The sequence below is a fragment of the Nomascus leucogenys genome, chromosome 16, assembly GCF_006542625.1.
Source record: "Nomascus leucogenys isolate Asia chromosome 16, Asia_NLE_v1, whole genome shotgun sequence".
Classification (NCBI taxonomy): Eukaryota; Metazoa; Chordata; class Mammalia; order Primates; family Hylobatidae; genus Nomascus; species Nomascus leucogenys.
In genome coordinates, this window is record NC_044396.1 from 69818063 (window position 1) to 69839985 (window position 21923).

Genomic DNA, 21923 nt, shown 5'->3' on the forward strand with positions numbered 1-21923 from the left:
CTGCTTAACATCCCAGAGTGCACAGAAGAGCCCCCACAGCAAAGAATTTTCTGGCCCTATATGTCAACAGTGTCAAGGCTGAGAAACTCTGGTCTTACAATGGCTTGAAGCGATGCATATTAAACTCATAGTAGGCAGGGCAATGTTGACTTTCCAAATGACATAGCACCTTGAGAGTTCAATAAAGATGAAGAGAGGCTGTAGTTGTCGACAATGACAGTATTCTTAGCTTCTTAGCATAGGGAAGCAAATAATAAACTGGGTATTCCCAGGTTTGGTTCAGGTCTCTTGATCATTCAATTAATAACAATAGTCCTTCATTTCTACCAGTGAAGGTAAAGGTTGTGAGCAAGTTCAAGGTAGCAGGTCCTCCAATATCTCATCCCATCTTATAAGATCTAAAGATTATATAAAAGCACTCAACTTTTCTTTTTAGAGATTTTCTTTTCATTTCAATGCAGCCGCTACTACAATAACTATCACCGTTAGCTTGAAAGAGAACCAGACATAATGGAGGGCAATTATTTTCTCCTCTTTTACCCACAGCTCTCCTTCCTCCAAACTACTCCCAGTGCCATGCTATACACCCCCACCCTGTGACCAGGCCTGCAGGCCCTTCTGTTCCCACAGACTCTACCAAGTTTCTCAGGGGATTTATGGTGACTTATTTAAATGCAATTTATTCGCCCACAAGGGCCAACTCAAGTAAAATAATTTCCATCAGCCCCATCTTTCCTGAGCTTTGTACACAAGAACACCAAAAGGCCTTTCTTTCTTTGGAAAATAAGTTCCTTTTTCTAATTGGAGTCAGTTTTGCTAATCAAGATTACAATGAGGCTTTACAAGCAATGTTGAAGAAGGGAGCATTTATGCAGGTCAGTAGGGGTTTTCCTAAACATTTTGATTACAACTTTAACTGCTCTAAAACACATGTAAAACTCCTATCATTAAATTTAAACAGCCTGATGATATGCCAAACAAGACTATAAGAATGGCAAATAAATTGCTGTAATCTGCCATACTGTCACTTACCCTGCTCTTGAGCAGCTGTAATTGACTAATAGGATAATAAGGTGGCAGTTTACAAATCTGAAAGCTATACTCCTTTGTTGAGAATGCCCTTGAGTGAAAAAAAAAAGGCTCTAAGTCAGGAAGACAGAGTGGGTGTGATCAAAATCATGGCCCTGGATTCAATATATGTAAATATGCTTTTCCTATGAACTCAAAAGAAGTCACTGAACACAGTTGCATGCAGGGGCAGCACCACTTGTCATTATGTTTATTGAACCTTCTTATCCCTCCTCACATAAAAAATATTCAGAAGAGCTTTCCCCACTCTAAGGACCAAGGTTAAAGGTAGCATCCTAAGCAGAAGTGAGGGCAAGAAAGGTTTCCTTTTTTTTTTTTTTTTTTTTTTTTTTGTTTGAGATGGAGTCTTGCTCTGTCGCCCAGGCTGGAGTGCAGTGGCATGATCGTGGCTCACTGCTACCTCTGCCTCCCGAGTTCAAGTGATTCTCCTACTTCAGCCTCCCGAGTAGCTGGGATTACAGGCACAGGCTACCAAACCCGGCTAATTTTTGTATTTTTAGTAGAGGCGGGGTTTCACCATGTTGGTCAGGCTGGTCTCAAACTCCTGACCTCGTGATGCACCCGCCTCGGCCTCCCAAAGTGCTGGGATTACAGGCATGAGCCACCGCGCACAGTCAAGAAAGGTTTTCTTAGCACCAGTCCACTGATGGTAGAGGTTGGCTCCATCCTTCTTCTGACAGTGGTTTCTTTTTCCAGTTTACCTCCTAAGCATTGAACATGCAGAGGAAGATTCCAACCACCCCAAAACTACACAGGCCACTGCTAAGTGTTGCTTAAGGACTTGTCAGCAAAGGCTCCAATGCATTCACCTAGGACAATGCCCAAAGTCAATGATCTCACAAGGATACATATGACATGAGGATTCTTGCCAGCAAAAGCCAGCTTGAATCTGGTAAGAAAACTGCTGCTACTACTTCTACCTCTACCTCTACCTACCTCCACCTCCACCTCTACTACCTCTACCTCTACCTACCTCTACCTGTACCTCTACCTGTACCTCTACCTGTACCTCTACCTGTACCTCTACCTCTACCTCTACCTACTTCTTCTACTTCTGCTGCTGCTGCTGCTGCTGCTGCTGTTTTGAGAATACTTGTCAACTGGGAGACTGGTGAGGAAGAAGAGAGTTGGGAGGTCGCATCAAACTACGGAACCTTTTATGTCACCGTGAGGAATATGGACATTACTGTGAGTGAGATGGAAAGCCACAGAGGATTTTGAGCAGAGGACAGATATGAACTGACTTATCTTTTAAAAGGATTCACATGGTGGCTGCAGTAGTGGGGCCAAGGTGGGAAATGGAAGAACGGAAGAGGCTATGGCCGTGGTCCGGTGAGAGGTGACTGCAGCTTGCACCATAGAAGCAGCAGTGGAGGTGGTAAGAACTGGTTGAATGCTGGATATATCTTACAGCTACAATGAACAGGATGTGCATGTGAGTTGGCTGTATATGAGAGAAAGAAAAGAGTCAAGGACAACTGCAAGGTTTTGGCCTGAGCAACTCAGAGAAAAGGCTCGCTTTTTACTAAGGGGGAAAACTGCAGAAGCGACATACTGGGGAGGGTGAAGAGACAGAAATCAAGAACTTGGTTTTGAATGTTATTCCAAAATATCAGCACGATCTTCTACATTTAAAATTGTGTTTACTGTTTGATTTCTAAACATTCCTGACAGAGTAGCTGACATATTACAGTACACATTATATATGAGTGTATAGGTATATGTGCGTGTGCACCGAAGGCAAGAATGGATTGATGGATGAATAAATGGTATACTCTTCTTTCTCTTTCCTTGAACTTATTTCTTTCAGAACAGAAATATCCACGATACGCCATCATCTTCCTTTCCAAGTGAACTCTCTGCCAAATAAATAATGAAAATATTCTAAGTACAATCAAGTAAAAGGAAAAACATGAGCATTTTCCAATCTGTCAACAGATGAGGCACAGAAAAACCATTTGGACAGAAGCAAAGGTCTCCAAGAACAACCAAAGCCACACTGTTAATACCACCGGGTTGGATAAACCTGTTCCATGCCAAGGCCATATGGAAAGCTTACAGGGAGAATGGCACGAAGAAACAAAAGGCCTTTGGAAACCTCTGAAGATTGCTGGGTGAAAATGGAATTTGGGCAGTGAGGCAAGAAGGATCCAAGCTGACCTCCATAGGGCACAGTAACATCAATTCAAGATATTTACGCTCAAGCAGGCTGCTAAACTCCCGTGATGCTGAACACTTGAGCTTGCCCCAATCCCTGGTGCCTTCCGCCTTTCGCTGCAGCCTGGACTAACCACGCTTTGAGCAAGTGAAACACTTGCCGCTGTTGCTGTACTTCTGAGTCACTGAGATGAGACAGTGACCAGTAACAAGACTCCCTCTTTGATTAAATGAAATCAGGTTCCTCTAAGTCCTCAAGGCCTCAATCTTCCAAGTCCATCCTTGCCAGACCCGTATCACCTAGTTTTAGCAAAAATCTTGTTACATCAGTTTAGAAAGAATCTTCACCCTGGTTATCTCACCAAATTCATCATCTCTCACCATTCCCCAGGTGAGATCTGATCATCCTGGCCTGCCTTCAGCACGACTCCTGTTAGGTCTGTTTAGCAAGAATCCTCCTTACTTCTGATGCTCCCTTTTAGGGGCTATCCACCCACTGACCCCTAACCCTGCCTTTTGGCTACATATCCCCACTTGTTCAAGTGTGTTCAGAATTGGGCCCCTACTGCAATAGTTCCTGACTAAAATCTGTTTTTACTACTCTAATCATTCTCTGGTTTTGGTTTTTCTTTCTGTTCTTTTCTCTTTTCTTTTACTTTTTTTGTTGTTGTTGAGATGAGGTCTCGCTATATTGTCCAGGCTGGTCTTGAACAACTGAGTTCAAGCGATCCTCCTGCCGCAGCCTCCTGAGTGGCTGGGATTACAGGTGTGTTTTTCTTTGACAGCAGCAGAGTAAATACCCCTTGGAATATTTCCCTCCATGCTGGTCCTGTTGGTGTTATGTATGAAGCTGGTGTTTTAGCAGCAAGGGGGTTGATTATAGCACAAGGTTCCTGATCCCACCTCTACTTCACAATGCTCTTAAAATGAACAGAATCAGTCCAAAGAGAAAACAATGAAAACGACAGTCTTACTTGTACCTATGTTCCTAGTATCACTTGATCCCCCAATACCACCCCCATCATCTCCCTGCCTTTAATTCCTTTTTAAGTAATCCAGGAGAAATATGTCCCTTTGGGGACTGAATTTAAAGTGACTATGAATTAGTTATGCCACATCCTTCCAACCGCAACCAGGCCCTGTTTAAAAGCAGAGAATGGACAGTGTAAGTGCCTCTTCCCAAGACAGCCACCTCTGCCACTTGTAGTTAGAGAGGCTGTGACTGATCTGAACTGCAGCAAATTAAATGTGTTATAGGCAACACACTCTAAATAAGGGCGCCTCCCTTCTTACAATGTCCAGTTTAGTCCTGGCACCTCATTTGAGGAGGTGAGGGACAGCAAGAGGAAACGACAGGAAGTGATAAAGGAGCTAAAAATAAATGTGGAAATGTGTAGATATGAGAGTTTCACTGAATATAAATAGGCTGATTAGATTAAGCATCAACTGGCAAATACAATGTCTATAAGCTTCTGGGTTTGCTGTATCAAATTGTCACAACCTCTGATGGGTGAACTAATAATCCACTGTCAATTCGATCATGATGTCATCTTAGATGACATGATCAAAATGGTTGTGAACCAGGGAAGGCTGTGAAGTTACAGTGAGTGATTTGATAACATCTGCCTTGCTTGGGCTCGGCTCTAATAGGGTCTCTGTGGGGTTTACCTCTGATTTGGTAAAAGCATTCTACAATCCAAAAATCAAGCGTTGTCTATGGACATAAACCAGTCATGACCATAGGAGTTATAAACAGGTTTCAATGTTTTAGTTGACAAATGCTGCAATAACTGCCACACTTTATTGGGCACCTGTTCTGGCCAGGCATTAGGCTAGGACAGAAAGAATGAAGACAATTTGACTGGCATGGTCAATGCATTTATATTATAAAACATAGCAGGGCCAGCAGAGTCCACTCACAGCCAGAACCCAAGTAGTTTCAAGCACTCAAAAATCAAACAGTAAACAACTTCACGCAAGACTGAAGGGAAGTCATTAAGACCCATCCAGGTCTGAGTGTTATATGAAAATGTTACTGTCGTTAATTACCTTCCAATAATAATGCCAATTACAGAAAATAATGAGAATGTTTACCGACCAAACTAATAGGGACTGGCATTTCAAAGTCTACCAGAATAACCTAGACAACAAGAAATGTTCTGATTCTCCCATGTCTGGCTGCTTTTGCTTTTTCTTCCTTTCCTGCTGACCCACTTCAAAGGTTTCATGCTGGAAACACTAATCATGTCCTCCTTTGCTGGAGTACGTTACCCTCCTTTTTGCTTCCTGCCTAGTGTCTCTGTTCGCATCCAAAGTAAAGCTCATTACCTGCAAACTCAAACTTCCAGCAGCCCACATGCAGATCCCAGCACACAGATATATCATTCTACATTGGCCTACCTGCTTTACAGATCACATGGGTTTCTGAAATACAGATAAACGGGCACTTGGGGAAAGCAGTAATGTTGTAAAACGTAGAGAAGGTCATGCTTGTATATTTTACCTGGAACCTCACAAGAATTGATAACATTTGTTGGATTTCATTTCTACCTACACAGAAAACACATATTCCAAGGGTTTAAACTTGAAAACTCACATTCAGGCACACATGCTTATGCCTGTCTATGCATGTGTGTACATGTGTGCACATGCATGCACAAATCAAGAAGAGTTTCTATTTAAAGACAACTTGCACCAAAAAAATCCAGATTACTTTATAATGCAAATCATCATCTTCTGTATTTTATTACAAGGCTTCCTTTAGTATATTAATTTCTAAGCATCTTTAACACAAATCATCATATACATACAACTCTCTCTTTCAGATTCAGAGAAGGAGTTAAAAATCAGTCAAAAAAGAAAGCAAAAAACAGTGAAGATAAGGGAGGAGGGAGTGTATATGGAGCAAAAGGAGGAAGCCAGCTGGTTAGCTGGCCTTTTAAAAGGTATCAGGGAATTAGGCCCAAGGCCATTAATCCTACAGTTTTCACTCCTCTGCCAACTCTCACGGCTTACATTACCGAGCCATCATCCAGATTAAAAATGGGTTTCCATAAGTGTTTCTGCTTCCCCAGGAACCCTCCTCTCTACCCTCCCCACCTGCTGCCCCTTCACACAGCAGCAAAGTGAAATCCAAAAGAAAAATATTAAAATCAAACAAGGCTTTAGGGATTTGGGGAGGTGGATGGAGAGCAGGTTCTTATCTAGGCTTTAGCACAATATTCCTTCTTCAAAGTCTTCTTAATTACATTGAGAGAAAGAACAAGCGACAAACAGAAGAGCTGCCTTCTAAATTCAGTGCCCTTCAATGAAGGGTTCAGGTTCACAGATTCTAGCCCTAAGGGAGAATGATGATCTGTGCTCAGCTTCTTGCCACCCAGGGTCCCAGCCCCCCAGCCTCTGCCTCCATGTTTCCCTTCACCCCCACTTGCTCAGCATCCTCCCTGCTCTAAGAGTGCCCCCACTTGCCAGCTGTTCTGTCCATGGAATTTCCCTGCTGGGCACCTACATTTTATTTTTCAAGTGGAAAGAATGCAAGGTTAAGGGCTGTGTTTCTAAGATCCCAAAGCTGCAGACAGTTAAGAACTGAATAATTCAACCAGAACTAGTTGCTCTGTCCATACTAGCAGCCTGTGGCTTTATCCCCTATAACCTAGAGCTTGCAGAAATGAGAAAATTAAGCCATATCCAGCAGGGCACAGAGCGTGCACATTGTCCTTCCGAGTAGATTCAAAAGGAGCTGGTTGTCATGCATCAGATGGTGTGGCAGTCTTACTGCTAAGGGACAAGCTAAGGGCTGACTGCTCTCCCCCATGAGCGGAAGTGCCAAAGTGGGTTTATCTTTACTGCCGGTCTCCTGTGTGCCGGAATCTGTGCTAGGCACTGTTCCTGCGTTATTTCAATGAACACGTGTAGCAATCTGAAAGGTCGTATTGGCTAAGGACTTGAGCTCTGGATCTAAAGCAGGCCTTGCTTTCAATCTCAGATTCAGCACTTTCCAAGAGTGTCTTTGTAGCCCATTGCCAGGCTTTTTTTTTTTCTCTCTCTCTCCCTTTTTTTTTTTTTTTTCTGAGACAGAGTCTCGCTCTATCGACCAGGCTAGAGTCCAACGGCCCGATCTCGGCTCACTTCAACCTCTGCCTCCCAGATTCAAGCAATTCTCCTGCCTCAGCCTTCCCAGTAGCTGGGATTACAGGCGCGCACAACTACGCCCAGCTGATTTTTGTATTTTTAGTAGAGACGAGGTTTCAAGGTTTCACCATGTTGCCCAGGCTGGTTTTGAACTCCTGGGCTCAAGCGATCTGCCCTCCTCAGCCTCCCAAAACAGTGGGTTTATAGGCGTGAGCCACTGCACCCAGCCACCTGGCATTTTTAAGCCTCAAGTTTGTTCCACTTTGAACACAAGAAGCCACCTCATAGGTAAGAATATTATTGAACATAAGGCTTGGCACAAAATACTTTCTAAGTGATTATTGTTCTTATTATACCCATTTTATAGATAAAAGATAAAGTCATTTGTCCAGAAGGCAAAGCCAGGAGTAGCTACTTAATTTTTCTTGACCCCAAAGTGTATACTCCTTCTATAACTTCCTGTTGTCTCCCATGGACCCACCTCAAAATCAGAGGTGTCACAGTGGTGGTTTAACAACCAAAGCTTCAAATTAGCCACATACATTCTGGGGGCTTCCAAGATCCCATACTGGGGTCTCCACCCTTATTTCCTTGCTCTTAAAAGTAATGTGTGATGAACCTGTTCTTTGGAGGAAGTACCTTCCTGTGGGCTGGCTGGCACACTGTCCCAGGCAAGGCCTGCCTGGGGATGTTCTTGACGTTCACCCTTTTTTCTAGTTTCAATCTTGCAAACTCGGTGGATAGAAGGAGCTAGGGACTTGAAAGCATGAAAGCATTGGATTAGACAGAAAACTACAAATGCAGTCTGTGTAACGGAATCATGGTATTTTCATATTGTGAAGGCTATTTTTGATCCAGCCATTGTTTAGTTAGACCTGTACAAGTTGAATTCGAACTTATTTTCCCACTGTTACTTTTCTAGGTTTGGTAAAATATCTGAATGGCTGTGGATCCCAGGAAGGTTTTTAAGTTAGATCACAAAACGTCCTACAAAGCACATGACTGGCCTTGCCAGGCAGAGCAGGATGTAAGGAAAAAAAACCAGAAACTCAGGGAAATGCAAGCATAGATTCCAATTCTATTTGTTATCTTGCAGCAATTTATTTATGGTAGATGGTTTCCACATTACCTACTAAACCCAGACTGCAGGAAGAAAAAAAAAATGAATGAACACAGTTCTTCCAAGCTAAGAATATGACTCCAATCAGGTCAGTAAATAGGAAACTATGGTTTTATCAATTCCTGATTTGTTTTGATTCAAAACACTGACCCCCAAATGCTTCCTTTTTTTACCCTCTAAATCTGAAGCTGGTGAAAAACGAAGTGATTGATAATAAAGCTTTCACTACTTCAAAAAGAAAAAAATAAATGAAAGTAATTTGAATAAAGGGCCATTTACTCTCCTATTCTTTGAATACATTTATTCTATACTGATAAGCACATTTACGCTAGAGAGAAGATGGTCTTCAGAATAAGCACTTACTAGGATTAAATTTACATTATCTGTCTAAACGCACACACATTTTAGACTGGCAGTAGTATATGTTGTGTTCACATTTTGCAAACACTGGAAAGGTGAGTTTTTAAAAATACAGTTTTACAACTCTAGAAGTTGGGAGAAATATAATTTCCTAATACTAGCTATAGGAGGAAAACAGAAAAGTGACCTATTTTAATGACAAAGCACTCATAATATATCTTCCCCGTACTTAAGGACCAGCTAATCTCAGCCCATCACCAGAAAGGAGAGAAATCTGCGTGTATAAATAATTAGGCAATCTCAAAATGAGTCTGCAGATGCTCTGAGATGAGCCTGCTGACAAAGTCACAATGACAGCTTGCTAACGTGTTCACAGGACATCAGCTTCTCTTAAAAGTTGCTTTCGGAACGATCAGCTGGGTTCCTACTGAGTTAAAACACAAGCATTCGGAGGCAGCTTGTGTTCAACAGCTACATAAATCTATTAATCCAACTAGAGGGGTGGGGGAAACTGAAGATTACATCTCAAAGGCCCTCAAGGCCTGTGTTTCAAGGAGCAGCAAGACAAATGCAACCAATAGAAAATAAAGCTTATCAGCTGTCGGTGTTTTAGATGATGCCACCTTTCAGTGCTGGAGAGTCAAGAAATTACAAATCTGAGAAAAATGACCATATGTGGCAACTTGAGCACTGTTTGCCACTGGGCGTCAAAATATCTTACCGTGTGCTCATAAGAGTGGATCTAAACTCAAACTGTAGTTACATGAGCAAGAGAGCCCCCTGATGAGCTGGTGAGGTTCTCCGTTCAACTACAGCAAAATGGACTGAGCTCCCACCACATGCCAGGTGTTGGTCTAAGAGACGGATTCGCCAAGGTGACTACAGGGAGGTCCCTGCCTTCAAGGGGCATGTGTCACAATGGGGAATCCAGTGAGAAAACAGTTCACTTCCACACAATGTGGTGGGTACTTAAAGAGAAGTGTTCTGTGGGGGCCCAGAGCAGAAAAGTCCTGCCTAGAGGTCAGGAAAGATGACCAGAAATGACACGTGAGCTGACTGATGGTCTGGAAGCACCCAGCGAAGAAGAGCAATGATGTTTGCTAAGGCAACGTCGGTACTGTTTCTCCCCAAAGGCATGGGATTTTATATACACCACATGCTTTTCGTATAGAAAACTCATAGGAGGAAGCTCCTCACATTGTTGTTTTTAACAGCAAGTTCAAAACAATCTTATTATATGATTATTGTCTGCCAGGGAACACCTGGGCATGAATGCTTCCTGAGTTCATTCCAATTCATGACTAAGAATGGTGGGATACAGCGCACAGCCTTAGGGCTGATGTCATGAAATAAATTCATTGTTGGAGGCTGCTGACCACCCCAAGCCTAATTCTGGGGTAGGTCTCCATTCTACCAATCACTCCCCTCACTGACAAATGGGCTAAGCTGCTACATTTGCCAAGTTGCAGCTACCAAAGTAAGTGAATTCAATCCTTGGGCTTGGAGTCAGCAGAGGCCTGGGGCCAGCCAGAGACCCAGATAGCACAGGCTGCTGTTCCTAAGCCCTCTGCTCTCACAAGCCTGGGTGCCACACATTCAGCAACAGGAAATTTGGTGGCTCCTGGGACTAAGGGTAAAAAAAGGCTGAAGAAAAGGGAAAATTAATATTAGCAAACTAGTAGCTACCATTTGTTGGTACTTCTTGATGCTAAGTGTTTTATATACTTTTCCTCAAGTAATCTTGGCACATCTAGGGTTCAAGCACTAAGAGCATTCTCCGATTCCTACCAAGGTAGATACTTGGGTAAACCCTGTACAAAGTCTTAGTCTTATATGAAGCAGAGAGGACTCAGTAAAAAGTTCCAGTAAAGCCAGCTTTCTGGTCTGCAAGAAATGAGATCTAGAGTATCAAATCCATCATTTTCCAGGGACCAGAGCACTCTTTAGAATACAGTCATGCGTCACTTAACAACGGGGTTACGTTCTAAGAAGTGCGGTATTAGGAGATTTTGTCATTGAGTGAATATCATAGAGTGTACTCACGCAGACCTGGAGGGTATAGCCTACTACACACCTAGAATATATGGTGTAGCCTGTATCTCCTAGACTACAAATCTGTATATCACATTACTATAGGCAGTTGTAACACCATGGTAAGTATTTGTGTATCAAAACATATCTAAACATACAATAGGTACAGTAAAAATAGGATATAAAACACAAAAAAAGGGTACACCTCTGTGGGCCACTTAAAATGAATAGAGCTTGCAAGACTGGGCACTGCTCTGGGTGAGTGAGTGGTGAGGAAACGCAAAGGCCTACGGCATGACTGTACACTGTTATAGACTTTATAAACACTGTACACTCAGGCTACACTACATTTATTTTAAATTTTTTTCTTTTCTCAAGAATAATTCAGTTTACTGTAACTTTTTTACCTTAGAAACTTTTCAACTTTTTGACTCTTTTATAATAACACTTAGCTTAAAACACAAACATATTGTATAGCTGTACAAAAATATTTTCTTTCCTTTTTTGTTTTGAGACAGGATGTCACTCTGTCTCCTAGGCTGGAGTGCGGTAGCACAATAACAACTCACTGCAGCCTCGACCTCCCAGGCTCAGGTGATCCTCCTACCTTAGCCTCCCAGGAAGCTTGGACTACAGGCATGCACCACCACACCTGGCTAATTTTTTGCATTTTTGATACAGATTAGGTTTCGCCATGTTATTCAGGTTGGTCTCAAACTCCTGGGCTCAAGCAATCCACCTGCTTCGGCCTCTCAAAGTGCTGGGATTATAGGTGTGAGCCACTGCGCCCAGCCTATAAACTTTTGTCTATTTTTTTTTTTTTCACTTGTTCAACTTTTTTGTTGAAAGCCAAAACACAAACACACACATTAGCCTAGAGCCTACACAGGGTCAGAAACATCAGTATCACTGTCTTCCATCTCCAAATCTTGTCCCACTGGAAGGTCTCTGGGGACAATAACACGCATGGCGCTGTCATCTCCTAGGACAACAATGCCTTCTTCTGAAATATCTCCTGAAGAACCTGTCTGAGGCTGTTTCACAGGTAACTTAAAAAAAAATAAGCAGAATGAGTGCACTCTAAAAATAACAATAAAAAACTATAGTATAGTAAATACGTAAACCAGTAACATGGTCATTTATTGTCATTAGCAAGTATTATGTACTGTACATAATTGTATGTGCTATACTTTCATAAAACTGGCAATACAGTAGACTTGTTTATACCAGCATCACCACAAATGCGTGAGTAATGCATTGTGCCAAGACAGTATAACAGCTACGATGCCACTAGGTAATAGGAATTTTTCAGTTCCATTAAGATCTTATGAGCCCAGCATCTTCTATGACGTCATTGTTGACTTGGCCATGCATTGTTATGATAATTAGCTCACACTAGCACTTTTATGGCTTCCCAGGCAAACAAAAGAAATGGCAAAACATATTAGGAAAACAATATAATGACCTGCTACAACCTCCAGTAACCCTGTGCAAAGAGGAAAGAGGATCCAAGGGTGAAACATTAACATATTAGGCATCTTCTTCCATTCATTCTTTTCCCTTTCTCTTCTATGCCTGCCAAGGAAAAACTCAGATTCTTGATTTAACACACATTATCTTCAAATAGAATCCTTGTCGTTGTCAGACAATGAGAGGAATGTTGCAAATACACCCAACAATCTGGGTATAAGGAATTTCTTTCTTTAGCCCCTTAGATGTTCTTGATTTTCCCATCAAATCTCTAACCTTACAAAGAAAAGTTGTTTTCTTTTTATTCCACAGACAGGCATAATTCTGAGATTTCTGTGTATTACTACCAAGTTCCACAACCTACACTGTCATAAATCATTCATTCACTCCATCTGTATTTATGAAGCTCTTAATATGGACACAACATTGTTTTTGTCTAGATCTGTGCCCAGCGCCAGGGAAGCATGAGACCATGCATCTGGTCTTTCTGGTACTTCCCCATTTGAGGAGCATTTTATTACATCCAGCTATATTTGAAGGTTCTAACTAAGAAGACGAAATAGCAAGTTGCTAAGGTGAAACTCCCAATGCCTTTGAAGATTTTAAGGAAAAGAACAGGGAAAGAGGAGGAGTGTTACTGGACTCTAATGGCAGTTTAGCTCCATGGATTGCCCAGACATTTGCAGAACACACCTCTTTGGTGAGCCAAAAATCCCACGTAAATGAAAGGAGAAAAGAAAATACTCTCATTTTCCACTTAAAACTCTATGTTTATTGTTAATGTATTAGAACATTTTATAAGTTTCCCAAAGTGGCAGATCACCCCTGAGTTAGAATCAACTCTTAAAATAAAACACACGCACATTTAAAGATTTATCATGGATTCAACTAAACATGAATTACTATGGCATTCCAGAAAGGAGTCAGACAGTATTAAAAATTATTTTCAGTCTCCAGTGATTAAACCCCCATTTTCCTCCTTTTTCTTCAATCTCTTGCCTGCCCAGAGAAATTAGTCCTACAACAGCTTGCCATAGACAGTCTTTATCAAAATATCAAATTAAATGGCGCCTCTAATCAGGAATGTACGGACAGGCTCAATACCAACATGTTAGTGTTACTGGGTTTGAAAAAGCATGAGAAAGAACTAAAAATAATGAATCAGGCCTTCAGCCAAAAAATCCGAACTATAAAAGATGTTCTAATGGCAGAAGCTGGGAACAGTAAAATTCTTAGATGCACTTCTCTTGAACTTCATTTGTACCAATTCTCAGAGAATTTGTAACGTATTTCTTAGGAACACAGGTTACTCAAGGGACAGTAACTGACCTGAAGTTCTTAAAATTTCTTCTTTAATTAACTAGAACATAAAGAATGTGACTTATCTTCAGGAACTTCTGGTTCTGCTAAGAAAATCAGTTGCAACAGCTTCAAGCTAACAGTGATACTAAACATGGCTGCAAAGACCAGCTCTTAAGGATAACTGGAAACGTGAGAATAACTTCTCAAATATGAAACTCTGTCCTATTTCCAGGACTACAATTATCTGGAATCCGAGTTCTTTTTCTAAAAAAGAAAGGGAAATAAAAAGCAGTTCCTATAACAAACCTGATGTGCCCATGTCCTCCTTGGTTTAGTTTTATTTTTAAGCATGCAAACTTATGTTTAACAAAGAATGAAGGTAAACGCAGGCAGCTATGGTGTATTTTAAGGAAAAATGGATGAGTATAAGGAAGTCTACCATTTACTAGATTGTATATTACTTTAGGTAAGTCACTTTAAGGCATAAACATACCCATTGCTTTATGTGTAAAATGAGAATATTTGTGAAGACTGAAATGGTATGTTCTTTAAAGTATCATAGGAGCTGGTACATTCTAGTTATATATGATAAATGCTAGGAGGTGACTTAAAATAGAATTAAATTGACACTCATGATTCATGTCACTCTTATATTTACTCTCTTATAACTCAAGTGATTCCCAGAAGAGGGGTACCTCAGGGTACTACCTGCCCCCAACACCAGGTGGCTTCATGAAAATTCTTGGGACTAAATTATATTATCGAGAAGTCCAAGAAAATGCTTTAGCTGGAAAAAGTGGGGTGGTGGGGAGAAGGTGGGGGAGAGGGAAGTAGGAGAAAGAGAGAAAGAAGGAGAGAGAAATAGGAAAAAAAGAAGTGTGAAGAAAAAAAAATTACCCTGTGGTTAGTTTCTACTCACTTTAAGAAAGTGAAGGATTTACTCTAGGAAGTGGTAAGAAAGGGTGTGCTCACTTTGTGAAAACTGGTCAAGCAGGACATTTAAGATGTGTGGACTTTTTTTGGATATATATTATGCCTCAATTAAAAAAGCTGACTTTAAATGTATCTTTCAACAAAGGACTAAAAGAACATTCCATTTCTAGCTCTGAGCAAAGAAAAAAATTAAATCAAAAAGGCCTATAAATATACCACTTGATCAAAGTGTACTTATAGGAACTCTGGTGAAAAGAAGCCAGAATTCCAAGTGGGAGAGACCTAGATTCAAATCTAGCTCTGTTGGCCAACCGTGGGCAAGCTGACATTCCTGAGCCTTGGTTTTTCTCTTCTGTATAATGGAGTAAAGAGTAACTTCCTTCAAGAGGCACGTAGGTACCAACAAGTATTATTCCCTTCCCCATTCCTGCTCTGCTCTGAAAAATCATCAAGGTCAGAGTCCAAACCAAGTCCTGTCATTTTAATATGGTGCCTGGCACATGGGGGGCAGCTTGATAAAACTTTGTGGAAGGGGGAGGCGGAGGTTGCAGTGACCTGAAATTGTACCACTGCACTGCAGCCTGGCGACAAAGCAAGACTGTCTCAAAAAAAAACAAAAAAACAAAAAAACAAACAAAAAAAACAGGCCGGGCGCGGTGCCTCAAGCCTGTAATCCCAGCACTTTGGGAGGCCGAGGCGGGCGGATCACGAGGTCAGGAGATTGAGACCATCTTGGCTAAGGGTGGTATGCCTCAATTTAAAAAGCTGACTTTAAATGTATCTTTCAAAAAATACATTTTTTTGACGGGGTGAAACCCCGTCTCTACTGAAAAATACAAAAAATTAATAGGGCGAGGTGGCGGGCGCCCGTAGTCCCAGCTACTCGGGAGGCTGAGGCAGGAGAATGGCGTGAACCCGGGAGGCGGAGCTTGCAGTGAGCCGAGATCGCGCCACTGCACTCTAGCCTGAGGGACAGAGCGAGACTCCATCTCAAAAAAAAAACAAAAAAACAAACAAAAAAAAAAAAACGCTTTGTGGAATGAAAGACCAGATTTTTACCTTCTAGGGACCTATAATCTCGAACAGAATCAGAAGAAAAAGACCATGAAAAAAATCCATCACTTCCAAGCTCCTCCGCTTGCTGGTGGCTGCCATTTCTCCAAATCACAAATAATCTCTCCCAACAGGCTGTGGTACTGAGATTTCTTTAAAAAGGCTACACTTCCTGCTATTTGCTTTTGCTTACATAAAACCAACTCTGCTTCGTCATTCTTTAGTATCCCTGATTTGCATGACTCTTGGCTTGGTATTCTATCCCTCGTAATTCTTACAGCAGTTGTTTGACCATTCCTCACCATTCAAGGTCTTATTTCACTTAACACTTTAACTTTGAACATGTGTTACTTTCACAGCATCTCTCACAAGGCAAGTGCTCAAATTTAATTTTGATTGATTTAATTCTTGGAACACAAGTTCGGAACCCATCTAAATACTAGCTTATGTTAAGTCTCTACCCAACTAGTTTCATGTAAGAGGAATATACAAACCAAGAATAGCAATAATGATAACAAGACGGATGCCTGTGACAGACTAAAGTAATAGATTTATTTCCCATTCAATTTAGGAACGAATTATTCTAACACAGCAGTCCAGGAAGCCACCACCAATCAATCTAAGTTGCCATCAGTTGCAATCTATTAGTCATTCCCAGGAGTAAATATCCTCCAGTATGACAGCTCTCCAACACCTTATGACCTCAGAAAACGTATCCAAAATCTGTCTCAACACATGCAATGTTTCCTATGAAATTCCTTAAAGCACAGAATTCATACCCTGTATGTTAAACTTCTAACACACAACTAGTATACTCAAAACCGAAAGATGATGTACATCATGAGCACTTGAAAAATTCACGAATTAAAAATGTCTTACAGGGAAAGCAGTTGTCTCCTTGGGAAAGAATGGTGTATGGTTTACACCTATTTTAAGGAGAATGATGGTGGCCCGAGCAGATGTCAGATCTCAGAGCAGAAGGCAGAGGTCTTGTCATACAGGTCTTACTCTACCCCACAAACCCCATCCAACATTGCTTGACTAATTTGGAATGGCTATTATTCAACATCTGGAGAATCAGAATTCCAAGCACAGAAAGCAAACAAGAAAAAAGGAACAGTTTGCTGTAGCATATCTCCCTCACCCCACAGAATTAAGATGGCCCAAACCATGGCTGACCATGCACATTCACTCACAAACAGCCCTGAATTCTCTATAAAGGATTAGCTTTCCTCAAGGAATCCCTTCTTCCTTTTCTCCATCCCCCAAACAATTCTCAGATCAAACAACAAAGCTGCATCTGCAAAGTCTACTAATAACCTGATTATTCTCCAAACATAAAAAGGTGAAAAAGAATTGTTAGTCTTTCAATAACGAATGCAATCAGTCCATCTAAGAGTTTAGCAATTTTCCCTAACAACATATTTCTCTCCACCCTCACCATTACTTTTCTGAGCTTTCAAACACTGTGAAACATTTGCTCTAGGTACCTAGCATCAGAGCCTTGCACAAAGGGTTGGAGAGAACAATCGACAAAGCCTCTACCTGTTTCATCATGATGGTTCCCCTTACTAATAGCAAGTGTGCTTCCTGTCCATCCTTTGACTTTTGTTGTCAGTGGGAACCCTATTACCTTAAAATAACATTCTGAACTCACCTGCTTACTGCTGAGCACGCTAGCACTTTCAGTAGTGACACTTAAAAATGAAAAGCTCCATTAATTATTAATAATGGAAAATGAGATACTCTGAATTAGGAATATGCTCTCACTTTGCTGTTTATTGTAGCTATCAGTTCTGCCATATTATATATGAATTCATAAATTATGCTGTGAGATTTACTGTCATACCACATTGAACTTGGAAAGAATCTATTGTAGGTCTTCCTGATTAAATTCACATTTTTTTAAAAGAAATTAATGGGTAAGTATTTATCCACTATTAGGAAGCTCTCACTTTTTGAAGCGATCTATAAAGTCTAGTAATCGGCCTGTGAGCAAGTTCAGGTTTTATAAGCCTATAAAATACACCTGCCACATGTGGGCTTTTACACTTGAACAGTAAGATGGCATTGGCTCTGTAATACTTTTGAAAAAGCCAAATACCTACCTCTTCATCACTTGTAAAATCAAAGGGCAATCATAAACATGGGATACATTTCTATTTCTTAAATAGGATCTAAAGTTTAAAGAAACAGCTTTCTGGCTCATTTTAGCCAAACATTAAAGTTTCTCTAATTTAAGTAACAATTATTTGGTATCCAAAAATGAGCAAAAATACTGTGTGCTGGAAAAAAACTCTTTAAGCAAACAAATGCTATCAGTAATACAGGATTAAGGGGGATGATATATGTTCCCTCAAAAGAATTATTTTCCAAAACTGGATTTACAAAGAATAAACAAAACTTAAAACTATTCTGTATCTCTTACAAATCAGTCTCTTAAAAACTCATTTTACAATAGGGTCAGACAATGATAAAAACTTAGAACTGCTGGGCATGGTGGCTCAAGCCTGTAATCCCAGCACTTTGGGAGGCTGAGGCAGGCAGATCACCTGAGGTCAGGAGTTCAAGACCAGGGCAACATGGCGAAACCCCACCTCTACTAAAAATACAAAAATTAGCTGGGCATGGTGGTGCATGCCTGTAGTCCCAGCTACTCAGGAGGCTGAGGCAGGAGAATCACTTGAACCCGGGAGGCAGAGGTTGCAGTGAGCCAAGATAGTGTCACTGCACTCCAGCCCGGGCAACAGAGCGAGACACCATCTCAAAAAAAACAAACAAACAAACAAAAAAAAACCCAACAAAAAACAAAAACAAAACACACACATACATACAAAACAACTTGGAACTAGTTGGGTAAAGAATACAGTGGCCTAAGGAAATAGTTATTAGCCCCAATTTATAAATAATTAAGTCTATGACAGAAAGAGGAGCAGGTAATTCCCAGCTTTCAGATCCGTATGGGGCCCTCCTTCTCAAGGAACCCTTGCTCAGCTTAAATCTGCTTGTATTGTAAACTTGAAATAAATATAAAACAACATGGGAGCAAAAAAATATGTAATTTTTGAATTTATTCATTATTTACACAGTTCACTAAATCAAACTAGCATAATCTCTGCTGGTCCACAAACAGGATCACATACATTTATAGTTTTTAAAAGATGTTGGTTCTCCTTTTATTACGTACTATTTGATCTCTTTAAACTCCAGAGTTCTCGTCTATGATATGGCCTAATATGAAGATAAAGATAACATGCTAGAAGTGAATTTTCTTTCTTGTAAATGAAAAAGATAATTTTAAATTTCCAATTGCAACTGAATGGCCTGATTTGGCATTTCTCGATGTCTTACTCTTAGTTTAGAATAGGTTGCAATTACTATGCACATGTTCTTTTTCAGCCATGACACCAAGTTATTCATCTATAGCAGCTTCAGGAAATCATACCAAATGGGTTGGCTAAGTAAACTTCATAAAAATATATATTAAACAATAAAAGCCTGACCAAGTCTCACATATAACAGCCTGTCATCCAGGTCTAACAATACAAAGTGTTGCCTGGGATGGGGCACATGCCTAAAAGGAAGCTTGCTGCCTGGTACTTCTGGCTGGCTGGTCCTCAGGAGCCCTTCTTCCTTTCTTTTGATCTGCTGGTAAAGGCCCTTTCACTGTCCCTCAATTGCCCGTCCTATGACAATGGACTAATAATGGGCCTGTTGAAACTACTAGAAATGTGTTTAAACCATGGCATTTTATTATCCTTTAAAGAATCTAATTTGACACCAAACTTTTGGCCAAGAGATGTCCTACCATAGCACCTTTAAGAGAAAGAAAGTTGGGGAAGAATTTCTCAATGAACAAGACACACCAAAGTCCTAGTGGCAGGGCTGAAATTAATTTAAGTACCTTTGAAATGCTCATCCTTGAGTTCATGTCCTTTGCAGGGACATGCATGAAGCTGGAAACCATCATTCTCAGCAAACTATCACAAGGACAGAGAACCAAACACCGCATGTTCTCACTCATAGGTGGGAATTGAATAATGAGATCACTTGGACACAGGGTGGGGAACATCACATACCAGCACCTGTCAGAGGGTGGGGGGCTGGGGGAGGGATAGCATTAGAAGAAATACCTAATGTAAATGATGAGTTGATGGGTGCAGCAAACCAACATGGCACATGTATACCTATGTATCAAACCTGCACGTTGTACACACGTACCCTAGAACTTAAAGTATAATTTAAAAAAAAAAGAAAAAGAAAAAGAAATGCTTATCCTTTTTTGCTATCTGTCCCTTATGCTACTCAAATGTGATAGTGTATGGATACGTGTCCCCTCTGAACTCATGTTGAATTGCAATCCCCAGTGTCAGAAGTGAGGCCTGAGGGGAGGTGACTGGGTCACGGGACAGATTTCTCATGAATGGTTTAGCTCCATCCCCTTGTGCTGTCCTCCTGATAGTGAGTGAGTTCTTGTGAGATCTGGATATTTAAGAGTATGTGGCACGACCTCCTCCACCACTCTCTCCCTCTTGCTCCTGCTTTTGGCATGTGACGTGCCTGCTCCCCCTTAGTCTTCCACCATGATTGGAAGCTTCCTGAGGCCTCCCCAGAAGCAGATGTCAGTGCTATGCTTCCTGTACAGCCTGCAGAACTGTAAGCCAATTAAACCTCTTTTCTTATGAATTATCCAATTTAGGGTATTTCTTTATAGCAGTACAAGAACAGCCTAATACAAAGTTAAAAAGAGAAAAAAGGAGGGAGGATAGCTTTAACAAAAGCGCTATTACGATGCCAAGTCCCAAAGGCACCTCCAATAAATTCTTGTTGAGTTGGTGTCACGGGGCAGATTTCTTCTCAAATGCTTCAGATGAAAGGTAAAGGAAGCTTTTCTTTTCCTCTAACCAACTTTCTCAGAAAATATACTCACTCAGTCAACACGTATTTATTGAGCTACTTCTCTGGGGTCAGGCATGGTTCTGGGCCTTTGGGATGCAATTATGAGCAAGAGGATGTTCCTACTCTCATGGAGCTCACATTCTATTGGGAGAGTGAGACAAAAAACAAGTGAGAGGTAACAAAGAAAACAAATCAGTGTGGCTAGCAAATACCCAGCCAATAACAAAAGAAATAGAAAATGGTGGAGACACAGTGGTGGTAGGGTTGGGTCAGACTAAGCATGGATCTCCAAGGGTCTTGTAGACCACGGTAAGGTGAGATGAATGGATTTAATTTCAAGTGTGATGGGAAAATTTTGAAGGTTTTAATGAAGGTTTTTAACCAAACTAACCAAACCCTGAAATTTACTGCAGACAGAAATTCCAGCCATTTAATATAGCATATATTAAAAATTTCTTATGATGGGAGGATAAGTGAAAAAAATGTAACTACAGGCTGGGTGTGGTGGCTTACACCTGTAATCCCAGCAATTTGGGAGGCTGAAGTGGGTGGATCACCTGAGGTCAGGAGTTTGAGACCAGCCTGGCTAACATGGTGAAACCCCATCTCTACTAAAAACGTAAAAATAGCCAGGCGTGGTGGCATGCACCTGTAGTCCCAGCAACTCCAGAGGCTGAGGCACGAGAATCGCTTGAACCCGGGAGGCTGCGGTGAGCCGAAATTGCGCCGTGGCACTCCAGCCTGGGTGACAGGGTGAGACTCTGTCTCAAAAACAAACAAACAAACAAAAATATTAACTATAGTATAGTAATAATGACTGTAAAAGAAATATAAGAACTGAATAGAGCATCAAATTAGTAATCAGTGTCAATGTCATGAGCTAAGGAAAGTCTGAGGACTGTCAAAAATTGGTGCATACTAAGGAGACACAAAGAGGAAATGCAATGTGGGATCCTGAGGTAGATCCTGGAACAGAAGGGCAGTAAAACAACTGGTGGAATCTAAATAAAGTCTGTAGCTTAATCAATAGTATTACACCAATGCTAATGCCTTAGTTTGAATAACTATACCATGGTTATATAATATGTTAACTGTAGGGGAAGCTGGGTGAAGGGTGCCAGAGAACTCTCTATACTATTTTTACAGCTGTTCTATACGTATAAAATTATTTCATAATAAAAAAAAAGACTGATGTGCAGTCATATAATTACTGGTGATTTATGCCTCTTAAAAGCTTATTTTTATTTCTGATTTTTTTTCACTTTATGCTATTAATAGTCTGAAAAGAAACAAAATCGTAGTTGGATGTTACATGCATTTGCCATCATTCATTGTCATCATTCATTGCCACCATTTCCCAGTTCATTTCCTGGAAATC

At 40.9% G+C, this 21923-nt stretch overlaps 1 protein-coding gene across 1 annotated transcript in view; it reads right to left on the reverse strand.

Annotated features, from left to right (window-relative positions):
- The window catches only part of EXT1 (exostosin glycosyltransferase 1), a 317861-nt gene that overhangs the window by 92337 nt on the left and 203601 nt on the right, over positions 1-21923 (reverse strand). The window lies entirely within an intron of this gene.